The sequence below is a fragment of the Amphiprion ocellaris genome, chromosome 8 (assembly GCF_022539595.1).
Source record: "Amphiprion ocellaris isolate individual 3 ecotype Okinawa chromosome 8, ASM2253959v1, whole genome shotgun sequence".
In the NCBI taxonomy this organism is placed as follows: Eukaryota; Metazoa; Chordata; class Actinopteri; family Pomacentridae; genus Amphiprion; species Amphiprion ocellaris.
This window is the reverse complement of record NC_072773.1, coordinates 17,634,576-17,658,737: the sequence shown is the minus strand read 5'-3', so window position 1 is coordinate 17,658,737 and position 24,162 is coordinate 17,634,576. Positions and strand designations below refer to the sequence as shown.

The window sequence follows — 24,162 nt, the reverse complement described above, 5'->3', positions numbered from 1 at the left end:
CATTGTATTTTCTGTTTAATTCCTATTTAAAGTTTGTCGTTAAGATTTAATTTTCTAATTAAACATTAAATTTTTTAATTCAATGTTTTGTCTTTTTAAAGGTTTAATAATCTAATGTTTTGTATTTTTTAAATGTTTATCTAAAACATTTCATCTTTAATGTTTCATATTTTTGTTTAAAATTTTTTGTTTAATTTCATGATTACATGTTTTGTATCTGTTTAATAATTTAATTAAATATTCTGTCTGTTTAATATAATTTAATTGTATTTAATGTTTAATTTTCTTTTTAAAAGTTTTGTATTAAATGTTTTTTCCTTTGATTTAATTGCTTTTTTAAATGTAGTTTATTTCTTTAATCTTTTTTTCCTGTCAAGATTTTAACATCTACCTTAGAAATGAAACAAACCCTTAAATCACAATGAAAATACTTCTGTTGTCACAATCATGAGTTAGTCAATTATTCAGTTTATCAATTCAGCTTTATTTGTTTAGCACCTTTCACACAGATGACAAAACTAAACAAGCAAAGAGAAAAAACTATGCTAAAACTACGATTAAAACTTAACAACATATTTAAAAAAAAAAAAAAAAAAAAAAGATTTAACATGGTAATAAAATCTGTTGTGTCCAGGGGATGGAGGGAGTTTATTGAAGTCTTCTTGGGCTCACATGGGAAATCATTTAAAATATAAACTTGATATTCAGTCTAAGGAAACTGCAGAGCGACAGAAGAACCAACAATATCTCCTGTTTTCTCCTTTAATGAGTCGACTCTTCTCGTGGTTTCAGACCAAAGAACTACAGACTCTTCACAACCTGCTCAAACTCTTCGTACAGGACATCACCACACGGGTCAAGAAGGTTTCTGTCTCATTTCTACTCTGAAGCTCACCTTCTCCTGCTCAAACTGCTGACAAATGTTTCTGCTGCTCTAAAGTCTGGTCTCCAGAACTTCCTAAAAACTCTCAAAGTCTCTTCTGCTGCAGGTTGCTTTGTAGAACTGTTCCAGAAAACCTCACTAAACCACATGGAGGAGCCTCAAGATAGTCCTCCAAATGAAACCGTACAAAAACCAAACTAGTACAACCCAAACACTAAAGTCTCCTGCAGCCTACCAGAGAACCTCTGAGAACAGAGAATCAGGACAGGAACTCTTACCTTCTGGACAACCAACGTTGGTTCTCAAACATGAATACAGAATGTGTCTGACCAAAAACCTCTAGAGACTCACTACAGCCAAGATAAAGACATAACTCAGCTGCAGCAAATCCACTAATCACTGTACACATTAGCACCATGTGCTAACTGTGGCTAAAGAACCACATTTACCAAGACAACTATCCAGTACAAAGCCCTAAAACACACCAAGAAACACATTAAAGACGATTTTACTGCTGGAAGCTGCAAGCCAACGCCTAAAGAACAAACTAAAGCAATGGAGCCAAACCCGGTTTAGTGGTGAAGAGAAGCAGAGGAAACGTTTGTCTGCAGCTAAATAAAGCAGGAAGACACTGAGCTGCTCAGGTGTTCCTAATAACACCAAGCAGCCACCTGGACAGCCAATAGGAATACAGCTTGCTGGAAGTCCAGAGGGCTGGGTTAGTGAAGGAAATTTAATTTAAAGTTGAGGCAGAAAGTTAACAAAGAAAGTTGAAAACCACCTTCTGATACCTGAAATCTCTGAGTTTTCACACAAAGAACACCTGAACATGTCAAACTGGTTCCATAGTAGAACCATCATTGTAAAAACGTCATAGTATGGTGTGTTGCTCAAAAAACATTAGGACCCGGCTGTCTAGGGTCGCTGAGGAGCAACACAAAAACAGGACAAACGCTGGTTTCCAGGGGGTTAGGAGGCTATTTATTTGAAAGAGTAAGTTTACAACAACACAACATGTGAGCAGAAAAATCACAAAGTCTGTCTTTAGTTCAGCTGAAAATATTAGTCTTTGTCTTTTTTATTGACCACACTTTTCAGGAAGTAGATGAAGAATAATTAAAGCTCTCATGTAGAAGTCCAACTTATTTTGGATCCTTGTGGAGAGTTTAGAGTTTGTACAGCTGTTGAGTTTTTAGAGTCACATGGATTGTTTTGCCATTTAATAACCGAGTCCTGAAATAAACTTACAGTTGTAGATTTCTGTCATTTAGTCTGGACTAAACAAATAACAGCAGCATAAATCTCAAACGTCATTATGAGGAGTCTGGATTGAGGTTTCTCACTTGATAATGATCAAAACATGAAATTTAGGTTGGTTTAAAGGAATATTCCACCTTAAATCTTTGAATGTTGACCTAAAAGGTTGGTTTCAGGAAGTATTCCACCTACAAGGTCCTCAAACATCCACCTTAAAGGAACATTCCACCAAAAATCCTTGGACATGGACCTAAAATGTTGGTTTAACCGAGTATTCAATCCAAAATCCTCAGAGACCTGAGGGGCTGGTTAAAAGGAATATTCCACCTCAAACCTCAAATATAGACCCGAAAGGGTGGTTTAGAAAAAATCCTTCAATGTAGACCAAAAAAATGAGTATGGAGGAATATTCCACCTGAAATGTAGACCTGAGAAGTTGGTTCAGAAGAATATACCATCCTAAACATCCTTAAATGTAGACTAAAAGATGGTTTGGAAGAAAATTCCACCTAAAATCCTCCAATATAGACCTAAAAGGTGAGTTTAATGGTATATTCTACCTAAAAGTCACTACTGTAGACCTTGGAGGTTGGTCTGATGGTATATTCCACCCAACATCCTTGAACATAAACTTAAGAAGTTCATTCGAAGGAATATTCCAGCTAAAATCCTTCAATGTAGACCAAAAAATCTTGGTGTAAAGGAGTATTCCACCTTAAATGTAGACCTAAAGGAGGGTTTGGAGTAATATTCTACTCTAAAATCTTCCAATGTAGACCTAAAAGGTTGATCTGATGGTATATTCTACCCAACATCCTGGAACATTTACCTAAAAGGTTGGTTAATGGTATATTCCCAGAAGAACCCTTGGACATTGGGCTTATTGGTATATTCCACCCAAAATACTTGTACATATACCAAGAAGTCAGTGTAAAGGAAATGTAGACCTAAAAGGATTGTTTAAAGGAATATTTAAATGATTATTTTCATTATTTAATAATCTGTTATCAGTCAGAACCCTGGCAAACTTATTTTCATCAGTTTTTTTTAGTGGAAGTCACAAATAAAGGAGCTCTTGGTTTTTCCCGGCATTAGTGAATCAAAAGCTGCTGTTTCAACACAGACACGTTCACATGCATCCACAAACCTCTCAGCACTCAAACACCCACAGACAGGAGGCCGGCTGGACCGAGGCTCGGCGGCGTCCTCAGACCCACGAGTCGGGAGTCGCTGAACTTGTTGGTCCGGTTTGAAGGCCTCCGTGTGGTCCAGTAGAAGTCCACGTAGTCGGTGTTGGCTTTGAACCGCAGCGACTGGCCGCCATCAGGTGGACCGGCTCGTCCTCATAGGGCTCCTCCTGTAGCCTTGAGGGGACCACAGGAACATTCAGTAGCTGTTGGAGTTCTTCCTGTCAGGCTCGTGGTAGAACGGCTCTGAAGTATCTTGTACTCGTCTTATCTGGAACAATCTAACAGCCTAAACTGTTAACAGCGGTGTAAAAGAAGCAAACACACAGGCATAGATTAGGACTCAAACTAGATTTATTTTAGAAAACAAATTATGTTAGAGGCATTTGTTCACACACGTGGCTGAATAGGAGGCCGTCCAATCAGATTCGAGGTCTTCACTCTGTAGGTTGGTTGTTTGGTGAGACTCTTGGACCTCCATCAGCTGACATGGATGTTTGATGGTCTTCCTCTCTAGTGCCAGATGATTCATCCATGAATTCAGCAGCTACAGACTGAAATGAAGCTCATGCTGCCGTTATTGAATTCCTGTTCCAGATCAAATGTTCAGAGCTCACCTTGAATGCAGCCGTCTGCTGTCTGATAGTTTTTCTCTTGTAGTCTTTGTCGAATCCTAGGGCCAGTAACCTCCTAAATCAATCAAATTAATTAATTAACTATCAGAGAATTACTGGACCAGCTCTCCATCTAACGGGTCCAGTTCCCGCGGCCCATGTGGTACAACCCAGATGGGATCTGAGGAACGTTTTTAAGCTGGCAAGCGAGAAAATTCACCTAGCTTCTAACTGCCTCCATCCAGACGCCTATCCTGCTTCCACTGATAACTAACTCAACTGAGTAGCCACTTTCGAATGGTCAAATTAATTACCAGTCACGTCTGTTAACGGCAGCTTTTCTCTCATCGGATTCTGCACTTGGTAAGTTGCTAGGTTTAAATTTAGAGGTTAAGGAATGGATAACCCCCAGGATAAGTTTAAAAAAGGCCACCCCCGGCCCCAACGACTAGGTAATCTGACAGAACCAGTTTTAGATGTAATGCACACAATAACCTGACTTTTTACAAACTGAGAAGATATATGTGGTTAATTCATCATGATAAAAATAAATAGAATTTCCAATCCGTTAACTTTAATTGCAGGATAAATGCTTTATTATAAAATTTCAGCAGGAAAATAGCAATAGCCCATAAATCATCAGACAACCAATTTAACATTAATTCCTATAACAATCCTCTAATATGACCCCTAACTGGAACTATGCTTTTATCTAAGAAGAGCGATAATCACCCAAACTATGTAATTTGGAGGGGGAGAGCAGACGGTGTGGCCACACCCGGCTGCTCACCTGAAGACCGACGCCCCGCTGGGGCTCTGCTCCAGGGAGGAGGTGGAGAGAGAGTTCAGTCCCGATTTAGATCTTCGGTAATGTTCCTTCAGTCAGCGTTATTTTTAGATCACAGTCTTTCGTAATCCTCCAACAGTGCAGAAGGAGCAGTCCTTAAATCCATAATTCCCGTGGAAAAGTTATTCCTTTACAGATCATGTTGAATTCTCTTCCAAGTTACGTGGTAAAATCCCCCATGCTCAGAGCATTGCTGCCTGGCTTGCATCCAGCGACTACCTCGTAACTCTCCCAACAACTCTTTCCAACAGGTGCATTTTATAGCAAACTTCTCTCTCCAGAATTTACATATGCGATGTCAGCATCCAGTTTGCGTACGTGATGACAGCATTCATCCCCCTCCTCACTCGTGCACTGCTCCCATCCATCGACCTCATGGCCTCTGCGTGCTCTGGAGGAACCAAAACCTTGGACTGTTTGGCCCTTTCACCCAGTCTCAACTTTCTATTACTGTATTTGTTCCATCCACAGCTCAGAGCAGACCTCCGGTCAGGAAACAGATGTCAGACTCACAAAAATCCCTGAAGTCTATTTCGAGCTTAATAACCTTTACTGTGAACACTTGACCCCAGTTCACCTTAGCTCTTGACTTCTCATTTCATTACTAAGTTAAAAACTTTAGTTTAACAGTAATCAAAACTCTTTCTAAAACATCTCAGTTTCATAGTAATCAAAACTCTTAAAAGCATTTCCATTTAATAAAGCATTAGTTCCTCATATTTGTCATATCTATCAAAAACATCAGTTTCCCTGGTAACCAAAACATCACTTTTCACAGTGAGTTGCTGTTCTGACTTAGTTACTTCTTAAACAAAGATTATAAAAATAGGTATTTGAGTTAGCTTTAACACACTTATTAGGTTATAGCATGAATCAGTTATAAATCACAGGTTATAATATCACAATGTTCCCTTATTTAGCTGTTATTCTGCCAGAGTCTCCCCCTTGTGGCTGATTCTGGGATCTCATACCTCCATGTTTCTCAACATCTTCAATAAAGTCTTTTTCCTCATGTAAGGATGTGGTGAGACTCTTTCTCAGTCTCTGCAGATGTCCCTCATTGTGCATCTCCAGAGAAGAAACAGAAAAACTGGTCACTGCTTCAGCATCAAACGTTCTCCAGCATTGAGAGAGTTTTAGGGATTAATTCATTGTGTTGTGAATTTTGAAGAAGCAGAAACTTTACAGCTGCCAAAGATATGAGCTCCAATTCTGGATGTTTTAGGAAATGAAGTTCATCAAATGAATACTTCATTTTTCCTGATAACTCATTAAATCACTGAAGAAATCTAAGATAAAAACCTGTAAACTCTCAGGCAGCTTTTGTTAAAGTTTGTCTATAATTCTATCATCATGTTCTGGAACCAGGACTCTGCAGAAGTTCCTTCAAACAGATACTTGTGTGTTTCTATTTAAGGCCTCAGGTTTGAACGTACAGCAGAGGATTAGAAAGGAGTGATTTTAATATTTAAATCAGTCCAGTAAATGTTTGGAGTAAAAATGATTAAAATTTAGATTTGTGTCATAAATAATATTGTAGATTCTCACTTAAATATATCCAAATGAGTTCAATGTATTTACATTTTATAGAATATTTGATTTCTTAATCTCAATACTGTAGGGTCTGACCCTAAATATTATAATAATGATGTCAATTTAAATAATATTTTAGTGCAGAGTCATAAACTTTAATCAGCTAAACTTACATAACAAATATCACTGTACAATCTTGACCTGAACATTCATATTATTGAGGTAAATTTACATAAATCATGATATTCTAGGGTCTTAACTGGAATATTTCTAACATTAATCTTTTTGTATTGTGCTGATAAACAACAATAACCCGGCTTTCAGATAATATTTGTTGTCTGTGATTGTGAGCCTAAATTCCTCCACATTCTGGAACTGGACTGAATTTCCCAAAATGAAACATGGACTGAATTTAACACTCATGTATCCATGGCAACGCTAACGTTTCTGCTTCTTACCAAAGTTCACAACACAAGTAAAGATTTTAATGTAAAACTTCAGGGATGACTGCTAACCATAAGTATTCTGATCAATACTTCATGATCAATATCAGGACAGATGTTACAACTCCAGCTGTTGCATTAGACTGCAGTTATTCACAGAGAAATTAAAACATCACATTCCTCAAAAAAACTAGATGGGACTTTCATTAAATAAAGTGTTGGTGAATAAACAGTGTAAAAAGTGCAAAGCAGCTCCATTAAATCAGGAGATGTGAGACTTCCACAGCATGGATCACCATCTGCTGTGTTGATTCATAGCTGAATGTCAGAATGAACTGAGCTAGAAAAGCTGCTTTGAGCTGCAACATTACGGTCTGACAATCCAACACCATCACAGTTTTCATCTGGTTGTTTTGCTCCAACATGCTGTGAAGTTCAGTTTTTACCTGAATCAATACAGAGATTCTATTTCCAACCAAGACTGGAATAAAAATTAGAATGTTATGAGGTTATTAATGCAACTAAATCCTTTCAGATGGAAGGATTTACTTCTAAGTTCTAATTCAAGTTTCAGTTGGAACACATTGCATTCACAAAGAAAAACAGTGATACCTTCATAGCAACATTTAATAAACCTAAAGCTTCCCTGTTGGCTCATTGGTGGAGTTTGTTACTGAACATCTGAACCTTAAATCCGGTGAGACGACCATCTTCAGTCGAGGCCAGTCAGAGAACTTCAAGACCTTCCATCAGCTGGACCAGATGTGGCATCATCTCCCTCTGAACATCTGGATGACAGGAGAAAAGACAGAAATCAAACACAGAAATACAATTTATTCACTTTCATTATTTTATAAAAGTAGCATGAACTTTATTAAAACTTGACATCAGTAATGAAAGTAAATGTTTTTATCTTGTATTGAAGCTAAATTTAAAGTCAATTTTAATGACAGTTTATCCTGAGAGGAGTGAGAATGGAGCTTTTCTTTCCTTTTTAGAATATTCCCTCAAAATATTCTGTTTATTATTGGCTTTAGAAGCATTTCTCTTATTTATTTTTAGATACCTCAGACTGATGCACTTTGCTGGTTTGCAGATAATTTCATGTACAATGACAATAAAGATCTTCTATTATAACATATTTTGCTAAAACAAGAACTGAAACCTTCTCAACCATCTCTCAGTCTGCAAAATTCCAACTGCAACCAAGAATTATCTGATGTAGTTATTATTATAATCTTTACTGAACCAGCCCTGGAATTAATAAAAATCTGTATATGGATATGATTTTCTCTGATGGGACCACTATGGAAGCTGTAGTAACTATTAACTATCATTTGAAGGGAAAGATTGGGTCTTCATTCACATGGATAAAAAAAATGCTCTCCCTTAAAAAAAAAAAAAAAAAAAACTGCGTACAATAAAGTAAATCTCTCCTGCACTGCACACATACTACACTTTTGTATAACTCTGGATGTCAGAGTAAAGGCAGACAGATCCACCGATCAGCCACAACATTCTGACCACTGACAGCTGAAGAGAACAACATCCATCATCTTGTTCTAATGCAACGTTCTGCTGGGAAACCTTGACGTTCATGTGGATGTTTGACATGTACCACCACCTAAACACTGCAGGACAAACAACCCCCTAGTCTCCATGGCAACAGCAGTCCTTGATGCCAGCTGCCACCCTCAGTAGGACAAATTAAAACTACTCAGGAGTGGTCTGAGGAACACGACAGAGCTAAGCTGTTCACCTGGGTTTCACACTCCCCACATCCAGATCTGATTGAGCATCTGTGGGATGGTCCAGGATCAGCCTGGTCTAGGTAGGACCCACCCTGCAACCCACAGGATACACAGAATCCACAGGACATCCCCAGAGGTTCTGATGAACCACTGGGTCAGAGGAGTTTTAGCAGCATAAAGGGACCAACACAGTATTAGTCAGGTGGTCAGAATGTTAGACTGTTATACTGTCATGCTGATTATATGATCAGTAAATGTTACCATCAATTATAACGTCCACATTAATCAGGAAAAAAACAAACTATCAGTTCATTCAGAAACTGTGGGGTTAAACCTAAAAACACAGACCTCAACAGCAGTTTGTTTCAAAGCAGAACACCAGCTGGTTTTCACTAAAGAAGCTTTCAAAGCAACAATTAAATGACAGTTTTGTTCTCATTAAGTTCAGAGTCAGCCAAAAATAATGTACACACATCAGGAAAAGAAAAACTTTTATAAATATTTCATTTGTATAAGTACTTCTACAAATATAGATACCTGTTTCTAAGTTTGATCAAATCACGATAACTCTGTGTCCTGTTGTACGATGTTTTCCCAACAGATGGCGCTACCCTCATGAATGGAGCATCAACAAGTGACGTCTACAACACAACAGAAATGTCTGGAAGCCAGTGGCCACCACTTTGAGCACCTCTTGTAATTGTAGAGGCCAAAGATAACTTTTATTAATCTCATGATGTCTGAATAAATTTGGTATTGAAATATTTATAAAAGTTTTTCTTTTCCTGATGTGTGTAAACATTATTTTGGCTGACTCTGTATAATGGGTTTCTGACAGGTCACCAGGCAACATCTTTTTATAATAATGACAAACATACCTGCATTCTACAGGAGTGATTTTCCTCATGTGCAGGTAAAGATGTGTGAGGAGCTTAGAGATGACAGGAGCAGGAGTCATCCTCACTAATTCAGCTTCCACCTAGAAACAGAAAGACCACAAACAAACACACAGATATACTCTCAAACGTTCAACCTCACAGCCTCAAAATATCTGTTTAGGAAGTGTTGTTTCTAAATTCTGCTGAAAGCATTGACAGACATTCTCTTACAAGGTTGTGTAAAAAGCAGCCTGTCCTCTGAGCTACTGAGAAATTTTCCTGAACAAAGTTTCTACGTGTAAATCAGCTCAACAAAAACTAAAGCCTCAGGCAGAGATAACAGGTATCGCAAATTATAAACAACTTTCTTTGTTAACTCAGACTTTCTGCTTCAACCTCACATAAAAAGGGGAGTTTAACTCATCAGGTGACTGAAAATGAACGGCTTGTGCAGTTCTAGATCCAAAAGCAGGATGTTTCAACTCATGTTTTACTACAAATACATGCAGTAATAAATAAATACAGTCGCTGGTTGTTAGTTTATTCACTATTAATGTCATTTTATATACTGGATTGAACTTGAGCAGTGGAAGAGAGAAGGAATTTAATGAAATTATGGAGATTCAGAGAGGTAATGTGCAATGTTAAGTTAAGCGTGGTTTAATTCAAACCAGCTGAATGTTAAACTTTAGTGCAGCTGAACGGGTTTCAGTTAACCTTAAAGTAAAATAACTTTTTTTAAAAGCTAAATTACACAGCAGAGAAATACAGGTTGAGAAGTTCATTCTAATAATGACGACAGCTGTGCCAGCAACTAACACAGGTGTTCAGCGGTAAGTTAGCCACCTGTGTTAATTAGCCCGCTAGCTAACTTAGCCGCTTAGCTAGCTAACGCGTCCGGACCAACTGCTCAAACACGACAAAACACAACTCTTCACAAGTCGCTGACTTAACGTACAACAAAACAACGCTACAGGTTAGAAGTATTTATCTTCTTACCGTGTTTAACTCCAAAAACAAGATCAACAGCAGCCAGATATGCTACCAGACGTGCCGACCATAGACATACATAGTGATGGCTTCGACACATGCGCTGTGTGTGCGTGGGCTTGCTTCATTTAGGGGAGGAGCCAAAAATGATGACGTTCGAAGCCTCGCAAGACGGTCGTACCGCGTGACTGGTTGAGGAAGTGGTTCGCAGGTTTGACGTGCAATTCAAAATATAAGGGGCAGCGAAACGCAGTGGACTCCCCGTTCACATTTGCTGGATTTTTACCTGCTGTATCTTTGCATTCAATCGGTTTGAGACTCTTTTTTTATAGAACCAGCCAGAAAGAGAAGATTCTCCTCTGTATGGGAACACTTTGACCTGATTTCTCCTAATAAAGTAGGCACATAACAAGTGAAGTGTATTATGTATAACTGTGACAACACCACACACCACTTGTTCTAATTTTTTTTTTCTGGTATTTTAAAAGGTGAAGTGTCTGTTGTGTTCCAAGGAGCTAAAAAAATATTGTCCAAAAAAAAGAACCTGCCTGAATCCCAGAACTGTGGAAAAATTTATATTTTTGAATAAAAACAAATAAAATATTGTCCCTACTTTTGTTTTACAGGTTGTCACTGGTACCACACGCACAGTCACAAAACAAGTAGCAAAAGCACAATAAATTTTATTTATATAGCCCTTATTACAATTAAAAGCATCTAAGCACTTTACAGAAAGCCGGAACCTGACATCAATCAGTCAAGCTACAATCTCAAATCTCTCCCCAATTTGTTTCCATTTCCCCCTCTGTCCCTGCTATCAGGAAAAGCAGACACTATATTAAATATATTACTTGTTTATTGGCATTATCATTTAAGCACAATTCAAAGCTTCACATAGCAAAGCTCGTGTCATTATAGGCACTCTGCTTGTTTTACTGTTATTTGTCCAGTTGATGGCGCAGTAGAGCAAATGAAGCACCATGGAGCTTCGAACCATGAGTGAACCAATTGGATGGAAAGCCTCAGTGCTTCATGAAGATTCATCTCGCCATCACTAGCTGTAGCTCATGAAGCAAAGTTATCGAGCCACTGTGCCGAGGCGTGGTTTGGTCACGTGACTCGTGACGTTTGAATCACTTCAGTGACGTTTGAAGCACTCAACTACTTTGAATCACCTGATTGGTTCGGTTTGTTATGTGACTCACTCAGCGGGATCGAGAGTGTTCCGGGAAAGGAGATACCTATTTGGTGTTGTTCATTTGAATTGTTTTTCGCAGAGTAGGTTGGTTTTTTTGCTGTTGTTGCTGTGATTTGCTTTGAGAGTTAGTAATATGTCAGATTTCGTATTTCGTAGAGAATAGATAGATAGATAGATAGATAGATAGATAGATAGATAGATAGAAGATAGATAGATAGATAGATAGATAGATAGATAGATAGATAGATAGATAGATAGATAGATAGATAGATAGATAGATAGATTATATATATAGATATATTCCCAACTCACCACCCCCATGACACAACACCTGGCACAGAACCTTGTCAGGTGCTTAGCTGACAGACTACAAACCAAAGAAAAGAACAGTTCACTGACTGTTGCTACACTTGTGGCTCTGCAGTTCAAAACTTTTGGATTCACCAATCAGAGTGGCAGCCAGTGTGAAAGAACGTTTAATAACAGAATGCACAACAATTAACATAAAGAATACCAAGCAGCAGTCATCTACGTCACAAGCACCACCACAGCCTCGTCCTCCACCACCAGCAGCACCTTCCACAGGTATTTTTTTTTCTCTTATTAATAGGGAATGACTGACATTTCTGGTGATGATGATGATGATCTTCAATATTTTTCAGTTCAACTGTGGAGCCTATTGGACGAAGACGCAAGTAGAGCCTGGTAAATGCAAAGCGCCACAGCGAATGCAATTGTAGAAAGAACGGCAGACCCACTGGCTTACTGGGCAACCCACAAAACTGTTTACCCAAACTTGTACAATGGAGCCAAACATTTCCTGTGTACCTCAGCCTCATCTGTGCCGTGTGAACAGGTTTTTTTTTCTAAGGCTGGGGAGCTAGTGAGTAAAAGAAGGAACTGCTTGAGTCCCAAAACTGTTGATAAATTATTTCTCAATAAAAACTCATAACCCATTACATAAGCACACCCTCTTTACTGACCTCTTTACCAATAAACCCCAAGACATACTTTGCCAAAATCCATAATGATCCATATAATCTTTATTTGCACCAGCCCCATGTGAAAATGACATCAGTCTGTATTTGTAGAGCATCTCATGAATGTAGCAGCACCGTTTAAATGTTTCATAACACAGAATATAAGTGAAGAGTATATAGGGATACAGACAAACATGGGAAATAAGAAACGTGCTCTTCAATAGTTATTGTCATTATTATTACTAGTAATATTATTTTTGTGTCCACTAGAACCCATACAATCATCTAGTGTAGTCAAACAGGAATGTGTGCATGGCGAATCAAATCCAAAACAATCCATGAACCAACGGCAACGTCTTGATTGCACTTCATATTATTGACCACTAGATGTCCTACTCGAGCACTGTGTGTCATTGAGGCCTCGAGTAATGAACCATGTTTTGAATGAAGTGTCGAAGCTTCAACAAAGTCTCCATCAGCCATCACTAGATATACATAGACTAGAGACGCTAGCGCGCTGTCTTCTATATTATCTATGGTCTGACCAATCACTGCTCTCTGGCTCCGCCCTCTGAGAATCTTTTTTTTTTTTTTTTAAATCTTTTATTTTCATTTCAACAAAGCGTCACATGTTAATTACATTGCATTTTAGAAATTTACATTTCGCTAAACATACATAAAACACAAAGAACAGCAAATAGAAATACAATAACATAAATAAATAAAAATAAGGGGTCTGCTAGGATGGGGTAATAAATTTGTATTTTTCTAAGATTCTTAATATTTTATCAATTTTTTATTCATTTGATTTAATTTTTCAATAGTTTTTAGGTAACTTTGGAAATCTGTAGTTTCAAATACATAAAAGGAGGGTAATTTCTTTAGCCAAATCATCTTATGAATAAAGAATTTTGCTAGTATACAAATCAGATTAATAATATATATTTCATCAACAGAGAAATTAGCGTTGTTAAAGTAAAATAAAATATCTGTTTTTTTGAGTATGGTTTCTTTTTTAAGTATTCTTGAGATATCTCTCTGAGAATCTCGTTGTCGTTTGGCTCCACACTTGCTGATGAACACTTCCGGTCTCAGAAAAAAAAAACTGACCTTTTTTCGTTTCTGTCTCTTACTGATTTTATTTTTTTGTTATTCTAAATATAAAATGAAAATCAAAGCATTTTTAAAATTTCGTACATCCCCTTTTAATCAAAAAAAAGGAAAAACGCCTTGTATTTCAATTTTAATTTTTGTATTTTAAAACGAAAATCAAATAACCACTCATTTGTTGTTTTTCAATACCCGTTTCAGAACGGAAAATCCAATTGCCAGATAAATACACGGACCGGTCTATGCACCGTACTCTGTTTGGCTCCACACTCTTACTGATTTTACTTTTTTGTTATTCTAAATATAAAATGAAAATCAGAGCATTTTTAAAATTTCATATATCCCTTTTTGATCATGAAAAGGAAAACGCCTTGTATTTCAATTTCATTTTTTGTATTTTAAAACGAAAATCAAATAAGTTTAGATTATGGTTATTATGATTCAGAAAGATATCTATAATAGAATATGTGCAGGTAATGCTAAACAAAATAGATGGGGACATATACAGATCAATGAATATTCATCTTCATGGGTGTTAGCAGTACAGAAAGTCTGTGGTTGGTGTGAGAAGAGGCACTGACTATGACTAACTGCTTATATAATATCATCAGTGGTAGTATGATGCTGTCTCTGCATCAGGGCAGATGTGTGTGATCTGGAGCATTCTGTTTTTTTGTTATATCTGCTGAACTAAATTGAATATTTGACCCACTGATGAGCACAGTGAAGTCACCATCCAGTCAATTAATTGGTATTTGTACAGCACATTCAAAACAACAGATGTTGAGCTAAAGTTATTTCCAAAAGAGAAATGACATCATAACAAATGTACCAAACAAGTTTAAATAGATTAAGACATACAACATTATCCATCCATTATCTATATACCGATTATTCTTCTGTAGGGTTACAGGGAGGCTGGAGTCTATCCCAGCTGACTTAGGGTGAAGGCAGGGGACACCCTGGACAGGTCACCAGTCTATCACAGGACTACATATAGAGACAAACAATCACACTCACATCACATCTGCAGACCATTTAGAATCACAAGTTAACCTCAGCATATTATTGGACTGTGGGAGGAAGCCGGAGAACCAAAAGAAAACCCATGCATGCACAAAGAGAATATGCAAACTCCATGCAGAAAGATCCCAGGCTGGGAGGAAAACCGGGGATCTTCGAGCTGTGAGGCAATGGTGCTAACCACCGCACAGCCCCATACAACATTATATGTAATGCAAGTGTCAGTGAGCAATGCACATGTTGAGGTTAATATTCCAATTGGAAAACGCAATCCAAAGATTCAGTAGCAGCATATTACCAACACAAAGAAACCTCCAGCGGCAGCAGGCTCAGCGAGGGAAGCCATCTGCCTCTACCACAGTCAGCCGCAGTGCCTGCAGAAGTGCTTGATTATGTGTGATTATGTATATTGGCAACAGCAATTAGACTCTCCTGTCCATATACTTTGCATATGTTTGGTCAGACCTGTGGTTTATAATATACATATGAGCTGAAAATTCAGATGTTCTATCAATGTTCCTTCTAATTTTTCCTGAGTCTGAGCAAACACAAACTCCCTGAGCGTCCCTTGGACCACTATAAGCAACATCAGACGTGTGCACTGTGGTCACACCAGCATCGCATCCATTCAAGTTACCTGGTTTATTAAAAGAATCAAATTACAGCATTTACATTTCTGTTAAAACACTTTGTCAACAGGAGCCAGTTGAAGGCTGTAGTGATTTTAGTGACACTACAATGTATAAGAGTGAAGTTATTGAATATTTGTCTCTCTTTACTGTTGCAGCGGTTTTGCAAATTGCAGACGGACCCTGTTCACTCCATAGACACCAATGTTATTCCTGTAGCTTGAAAGACAGCTACTTTTGATAAAACTGGGCTTGTAGCACATTGTCTGCCTTGCAACAATGGGAAAGAGGCACCGTTTATGTTTTGACAACCTATATCTAATGAGTTATTGATGCTGGAAGCCCGAATCTGTGAATATCTTTCCAACTTTACTGAACTTGGGGCCACTACCACCTAAGGAGTGATATATTTAATTTTGAAAAAAGCATTTAGCCATACTTAAAGCTTTAAGTGCTTTATTAACACAGAACTAAAAATTTTGTATTGTTTTATTATCACAGGTTCTGTCTGAAAAGAGGTGGCATCATTTTAAACAGTGAAATCAAACTAACAAAATGTAATGACCAACCAGTGAGCAATACTGGATTCTGCAAAAACATAAACAACTTTTTTAAAAATCTAAATCTTATCTAAACACAGTTAATGTATTAACTTATTTTTGTGTGTATGCATGTATTTATTGATTTATTTAGTACTGTTAACATATCAGAGATCTGAGTGAGTTTTTCTTAAGATAGGCAAAAGCCATTTATTTGATTACATATAGGCCATTAAATGTTTATTAAAAACTAAAAAGCATTTAAAAAAAAACAACTTAGGCATTTATTGAGTCACTAAAATACTGTAGAGTACAGACCACATCAGCATGATTATAAGCATCCTCTGGTAAATTAACAACCAGATACTGATGTCTCTCACCATATGGACTTCAGGAGATGACTGGGGGATGATAAACTGTGACCTACTGGTTGGATTCTCTCTGTTCTCATGTTTCTTACATGTTTGTCCCCTGACAGCCGGGTCCTAATGTTTTTTGAGCAACACACCATACTATGACGTTTTTACAATGATGGTTCTACTATGAAACCAGTTTGACATGTTCAGGTGTTCTTTGTGTGAAAACTCAGAGATTTCAGGTATCAGAAGGTGGTTTTCAACTTTCTTTGTTAACTTTCTGCTTCAACTTTAAATTAAATTTCCTTCACTAACCCCACCCTCTGGACTTCCAGGAAGCTGTGTTCCTATTGGCTGTCCAGGTGGCTGCTTGGTGTTATTAGGAACACCTGAGCAGCTCAGTGTCTTCCTGCTTTATTTAGCTGCAGACAAACATTTCCTCTGCTTCTGTTCACCACTGAACTGGGTTTGGCTCCGTTGCTTCAGTTTGTTCTTTAGGCGTTGGCTTGCAGCTTCCAGCAGTAAAATCATCTTTAATGTGTTTCTTGGTGTGTTTTAGGGCTTTGTACTGGATAGTTGTCTTGGTAAATGAGGTTCTTTAGCCACAGTTAGCACATGGTGTTAATGAGTGCAGTGATTAGTGGATTTTGTACAGCTGAGTTGTGTCTTTAACTTGGCTGTAGTGAGTCTTCAGAGGTTTTTGGTCAGACACATTCTGTATTCTTGTTTGAGAACCAACGTTGGTTGTCCAGAAGGTAAGAGTTCTTGTCCTGATTCTCTGTTCTCAGAGGTTCTCTGGTAGGCTGCAGGAGACTTTAGTGTTTGGGTTGTACTAGTTTGGTTTTTGTAAGGTTTCATTTGGACGACTATCTTGAGGCCCCTCCATGTGGTTTAGTGAGGTTTTCTGGAACAGTTCTACAAAGCAACCTGCAGCAGAAGAGACTTGGAGAGTTTTTAGGAAGCTCTGGAGACCAGACTTTAGAGCAGCAGAAACATTTGTCAGCAGTTTGAGCAGGAGAAGGTGAGCTTCAGAGTAGAAATGAGACAGAAACCTTCTTGACCCGTGTGGTGAGGTCCTGTACCAAGAGTTTGAGCAGGTTGTGAAGAGTCTGTAGTTCTTTGGTCTGAAAGCACAAGAAGAGTCGACTCATTAAAGGAGAAAACAGGAGATATTGTTGGTTCTTCTGTCGCTCTGCAGTTTCCTTAGACTGAATATCAAGTTTATATTTTAAATGATTTCCCATGTGAGCCCAAGAAGACTTCAATAAACTCCCTCCATCCCCTGGACACAACATATTTTTTTACCATGTTAAATGTTTTTTTTTTTTTTTTTTTTTTTTAAATGTTTTTGAGTTTTAATCATAGTTTTAGCATAGTTTTTTCTCTTTGCTTTTTTAGTTGTGTCATCTGTATAAAAGGTGCTAAACAAATAAAGTTGAATTGATAAACTGAATAATTGACTAACTCATGATTGTGACAACAGAAGTATTTTCCTTGTGATTTAAGGGTTTGTTTCATTTTTAAGGTTGGGGTTAAAATCTTGACAGAAAAAGAAGATTAAAGAAATAAACTACATAACAAAAAGCAACTAAATCAAAGGGAAACAAATTAATACAATAAAACTTTTAAAAAGTTTTATTATTAAAAAGATTTAAGAAATTTAAGATGTAATTTTCTAATTAAACATTTAATTTTTTAATTAAACATTTAATTTTTTAATTAAATGTTTTGTCTTTTTAACGGTTTAATAATCTAATTAAATGTTTTGCATTTTTTAAAATGTTTAATGTTCTTGTTTAATTGTATTTTTTAAATGTTTAATTAAGGAAAATATTTTATCTGTAATTTTTAATATTTGTATTTTAAAAATTTTGTTTAATTTCATAATGACATGTATCTTGTTGAATTATCTAATTCAATATTTTGTCTTTTTAATTGTATTAAACAGACAAAATACAAATATTAAAAATTACAGATAAAATATTTTCCATAATTAAACATTTAAAAAATACAATTAAACAAGAAGAACATTAAACATTTTAAAAAATGCAAAACATTTAATTAGATTATTAATCCTTTAAAAAGACAAAACATTTAATTAAAAAATTAAATGCTTAATTAGAAAATTACATCTTAAAGACAATAAAACTTCAAATAGGAATTACACAGAAAATATAATGAAGCATTTAAAAAGAAAATTAAACATTAAAAGGTGGTAACATTTAAAAAGAAAAACCTTAAAGATTTAATCGAAACAATAAATATTGGGAAAGAAAAAGAAACTCAAACAAGCCGATAAAACATTTGAAAAAACAATTAAACATTAAAAAGACAAAACATTTGGATATCAAATCGGACATTAGAAAAGAATAAAAGGTGAGAAAAGAGCAAAACTAAACGTTTAAGAAGAATCAAACTAAAGACAAAACATTTGAAAAGACACCAGTTAGACTTTAGAAGATCAAATTAAACAGAAGAGACAATAAAACGATCAAAAAGAGTAAAAACAGATAAAGTTCTTAAAGCATTTTCTAGTCTGAAATGAAAACATCAAGTTGTTTCTTCAAACATTTCCTCTTTCTACAGTATGATCTTGGTTTGATTGTGGATAGATTTACTAAGAATTCATTTCAGAAAACTGCTTTCCAGATAAAGTCTACTAGTAGTTGAAGGCATTTATCAAACTAATGTTACCTTCTGATCTCCACAAACTTTACTGTTCAGTGAAGAGAATCAAAGTTTGTTGAGGATTTCTAAAAATCCCACAGGTGAAGGTCTGAGAAGAACTCAGATGGATGGTCTAAATGTGAAATCAAGACTCATGGTCACAAGTTTTAAGGCTTCTGTTAACCAGAAAGTTCAAACTAACAGAGAAGTACTGAGAAACTTTTAAAATTTCAGTCCTCAGACTGTCGAAAGGTTCAAACTAACAGAGAAGTACTGAGAAACCTTTAAAACTTCAGCCCTCAGACTGTCGAAAGGTTCAAACTAACAGAGAACTACTCAGGGACTTAGAAGATATCAGTCCTTGGACTGTCTGAAAGTTCAGTCTAACAGAGAACTACTGTGGGACTTAGAAAATTTCAGCCCTCAGACTGTGTGAAAGCTCAGGTCCTGAGGACTCGGGAGGTGTGGAGGCTTTGGAAAGTCTTGGAACTGAAGGTTCAACCCACCAGAACAAAGGCTGAAGTCCAACCTCCTGAGAAAAACGGTCAAGACGGAACTCAAGTTAAAAAAAAAACTCGAAAACGACAAACAATAGATGATAAATGCGCAAAAAAAAGAAGTATTAGTATCTGAGCGAATAGCTCAGGAGATAAGAAGACGGACTACCAACTGGAAGGTCGCAGGTTCAAGACCCGCCACGGGCCCTTTTCTTTGTTCGTCTTTGTCAGGATTTTGATAAAATTTAAGAAGTGTCTGGTCTTGAACCAGCGACCTGCAGCTCCATAGGCAAATCCTTAACTCACTGAGCTACAGATCAGATAAAAAGAAATAAATTCGTCGTCCCTTTGTCATCGTAGTTCCTGAAGTGACCACATGGGCAGGGCCAGGGCGGAGTCAGGGTGGAGTCAGGGCGGAGAGTAGGCGGGGAGGTGGGTGGCGGCCTCCCCCCTCTACTCCCCCACCTCCCCCCACCACCCACCACACCTTCCCCCGCCCGACGAGTTCTTCGAGTCTCCACGACTTCTTCGAGTCTCCCCGGGTTTTCCCAAGTTTCTGGAGTTTCCACCAGGTAGGAGACAGAACAAGTTGTCATGAAGAGGAGTTGAAGTCGGCCAGGATGGACTGACTTTTTACAGCGACTAGAAGGAAGATCACTAGAAGAGCAGGTCTTTAACCACCATCCATAAAATCCATGGAGTCGCTCCAGAGAAATGAAGGGAGGTCAACTTTTATCAACCTCCATCCAGATGTTCAACTTGATATCTTTAGTTTGACATTTTTAGCACCACAAACCTTTAGTATCACACTTTATTATCATTTATTAGGACTTTAATGGAATCAACCAGCAGATTTAGTTTTTGTTGACAAACTTTATTCTTGTCGTCGTGGGACTGCAGTATTTAAAACTGTTCCTTCTATTTGACCTCATGTTGATTAGTTTTAGTGGAGAAAGTTATTTTAATTCTCCATTAGTCTCTTAAAAACCAAATAATAAATTGGATTAGTCAAGAGGTTTAAAGTTCTTACTTTGTCATATTTTAAATATGACAAAAAAATATAAAAATAAAGCATCTTGAGACAATTTGACCTCTAATTGGTGTTATATAAATAAATTGAATTCAAATTGTATGTATCTTGTAATGTTGGAGTAATTCAGCCATATATGTTGGAAAACACATTTTCTTTGTCCATTAATCTGTTGATTGTTTTCTCCACTAATTCATTTCTTGTTTTGGTTTATAAAATGTCAAACCCAAATATATTCAGTTTACTGTCATAAAAACCAAAAAGATTTACATTCATGATGCAGGAATCAGGCAGTTTTTCACTTTTTATCTTAGTTTAGTCAGAAAGATAGTTGATAATGTGTGAATTGTTGCAGCTTGTGAGCCGTAGAAGGTTTTAATTTTTGGGGCCGAGTGTCAAAAAACATTTAGAAACCAACATCAACAAAACACTCAAAGATTTGAACATCATTAAAGGGAAATTCAACTTTTGCATGACAATGTCTAATTAAAGGACATTTATTACCAACGTAAATGTGTGATATTCATCCTCTGGAGCTTTCTCTTCACATCGTCTTCCACCTGGACTGGTTTGGTCGGGAGCATGTGCAACAAACATTTGAAAAACTGCACTTTAACATCAATGAATGACACTGAAGTTTAATCTCTACATAAATGAGACTGAGTCTGGATGTGCTGCTCTGTCATTAACTCTTAAGTTTAGGGAAAGTTCAAACAAAAGAGGACAGTTCAGATAAGACTTGAGAATGAGCTTATTTTGAACAAACATCTCAGACTTTCTGAGCTTCAGCACCTCTAGCAAGATAATTTAACAACAAGCAACTCAAGAGATCCAGAAGTTGGCGAGAGTTAGCTTTAGCTGAGCCAAAGAACAGGTGGGACGCTAACCTAGCAAACATTTCAGACTTTTCTCTGTGAATTCTGAGAAATTATTTTCTATTTAATGACAGAGCTACACATCTTAACTCAGTCTCATTAAAACAGACTAATTCAGTGTCATCCATCCATATTAAAGTGCAGTTACCCAAAATGTTTGCAGCATGAGCTCCAACAAAACCTGTCCAGGTAGAAGGCCACTTTGACAAACAGGAAGTGGATGATTCCAAGCATATTTATAGAAGGGGGAACCAGACTGTACTAAGTGTGGTCGAGTATAGAGGCGTGTTTTGTGGGTTTTTAAGGCTGATAATGATTATTAGTGAGACACTTGGAGGAGATATTCATTTGAAGTAAATGAAAGTATTTAAAATCTTGGAGTTAAACTTAGAAGAACACAAACTCTAACAGAAAACTTTGTTGATACGTTTTTGTTTTGTTTACAGATGTTAAGTTAAAAGAGTTTTATTTTTGACGTATAACCAATCAAATCACTCCAGAAGACAGAGCGACCACAGGTAGATAAAGGTTCAGAGCCAAAGTAGCGCCATTTTTAAATGTATTTATTACCGTAAATCAGTAAAAAATAAAATACTGATAATCAGTAAATCAGTCAGCCCACAATTACTACAATTCTACAATGTATGTCTCTTTCCTTTGACTTGTTATTTGTACAATATACGATGTATATGATGGCGTTTTTTCATACCAAAGGCTATACTATGATGTTTTCTAAGAGACATACGATGCTACTCTGGTTGTTCTGGCCCTGCACTCCTCCTCTGTTGTTTTCTGGATTGTACTCAGCTGCATGCCTTCGTCCACCCGGCCTCCGTTGACTCGTCCCGCCTGCCGTCTCTGGAGCTGAAGCTGGATTGGAACAGACCAAAGTACAGTCCAATCACGATGCCAGCTGCCTCTCAAAAGGCTCCTTCATCTGGCAGGTGGCGGCACTTCTTCTGAGGGGAAGCTGAGCTGGCCCAGCAGAACTTTGGAGATGTGTTCCAGTGGTTGGTGGATGTGTAGGGAGATAGAGAGGGACCTTTGAATTGTTCAGAAAGGAAAACAAGAAACCCATTGGTAGTTTTAGTTTAGGGTGCTACTGCGGTGTGTTTTTGGGTTTTAAGAGGTGAACAGGAAGAGTTGTTTTTCATATTGATTATCTTTTACTTTGTTCCTGGTTGGAATGCCCATCAATGTCAACATGAAGTTCACTTTTAGTTCTGTTTATTTATTTTTATTTTACTAACACCTATTTGCTTTTAACCCCCTCACATGTTGTGTTGTTGTAAACTTACTCTTTCAAATAAATACTCGTCTAACCCTCTGAAAACCAGCGTTTGGATTGTTTTTGTGTTGCTCCTCACTTACTTCAGACAGCCGGGACATAACAACGTTTTATGGACTAAAGGCTATACTGTGACGTTTTTAGAGCGACATGCTATACTATGATGTTTGTTGGGCGACACGCTATACTATAGGCTTTTTTAATTGACATATTACTGTGACTTTTTTTAAAAAAAATTATTTTTTTTTAGCAACATATAAGAATTCGAACAGTTTTAAAAGTTACTATACTTTTACTTGTGCAATGAAATTATTATTCTATGGCATTTTTTAGATGACATATACTCTGATGTTTTCTTGAATTACACACTATTTTGACAATATACTGCACTATGACATTTTTTGAACCACATACCATACATGACAATTTTAGGCAACATCCTATCATTTTGCGTTTTTGAACCACATAATAATCTATGTTTTGTTTTTTTTTCTTGCCAACATGCTATACTATGAACTACAGGCCATACTATGTTATTCTTGAGTAAAGCATACTATACTTTGACATTTTCTGAACTACATCCTATACTATGGCGTTATACACAGAGTGCTTTGGTTACATGTTGATTTATAATCTAGATTTTTTTCTGTTTTGATTTTTGACGGGATTACCACAGACCTGACCGTGAACACCGTTGACACCCACCTGAGGGAGACGCTGCCTAAGATCTCAAGGCTGCTTGGTCGTGGTCTTTCTGGCACGTACTCTTCCAAGTGCCGGGAAGTTTAACACTGATGGAATGACACCAGGTCTAAGCCGACAAACTTCCAATTCCTCCTCAACCCATTGTCTCTGGGAAACCTACATGGAGTAAGAAAAGTAGACAGAGAAGTAATTAAGTCTGTACACAACGTATTAAAAAGAAATCATGCTAATAAATTAAGTACAAAGAACTGAATTCGCCAATATACTGGAGACCAGAGCTATTTAAATTGATAAGTGTAACCTTGTTTAGTAACATTTCAATTATTTGAGAGCAGTCCTAAAGAACTGCCTGTAATCCCAATCATAAAATGGCTTTGGAGGAAGAACATAGATGGTAATCTGGATATACATGAGTTAGGCTTTATAACTACTATTGGTAGTATTGGTAGTAGTAATAGCAATGTGACTACTACTACTAGTAGTGGTAGTACACTACTGCTGCTGATACTGGCACTGCTACTACAACTTGTAATACTATTACAAATGCTAATACTACTTCTAGGACTCTAACAGCTGTTTATACTACTACTGCTGCTTGCACTTTTAGTATTACTACTACTGCTTGTACAACTATACTACAGCTACTATTAATCGTCTGGTATTTGGTTGTCAAGCTGCTAGCTCGCCTTAGCGTTTTGCTAGTGGCTAACTAGTTAGCTCTCATAGACTGGAAGCTCTCAACAAGATTTCATAATGAAAAAAGAGCCAAAAACTATTCTTACCTATGAAAAGTCATTCCAAGTTTCCTTGTCTCAATCGTACGACGTAGTGTGTAACTGTATGCAGCACAGTGAGATGGCATACTTGTTGTTTCCGTTTTCA

At 37.0% G+C, this 24,162-nt stretch overlaps 2 long non-coding RNA genes across 2 annotated transcripts; both read right to left on the bottom strand.

Annotated features, from left to right (window-relative positions):
- Window positions 1-537: 537 nt before the first annotated feature.
- On the bottom strand, window positions 538-9,974 carry LOC129349443 (uncharacterized). Its single transcript, XR_008602451.1, has 3 exons — window positions 9,394-9,974; window positions 3,724-7,552; window positions 538-3,621 (listed from the first exon to the last, which is right to left on the bottom strand). It is a non-coding gene; the product is annotated as an uncharacterized LOC129349443 (long non-coding RNA).
- An 11,860-nt stretch (window positions 9,975-21,834) lies between these two features.
- On the bottom strand, window positions 21,835-23,348 carry LOC129349547 (uncharacterized). Its single transcript, XR_008602594.1, has 2 exons — window positions 23,281-23,348; window positions 21,835-22,329 (listed from the first exon to the last, which is right to left on the bottom strand). It is a non-coding gene; the product is annotated as an uncharacterized LOC129349547 (long non-coding RNA).
- Window positions 23,349-24,162: the final 814 nt, after the last annotated feature.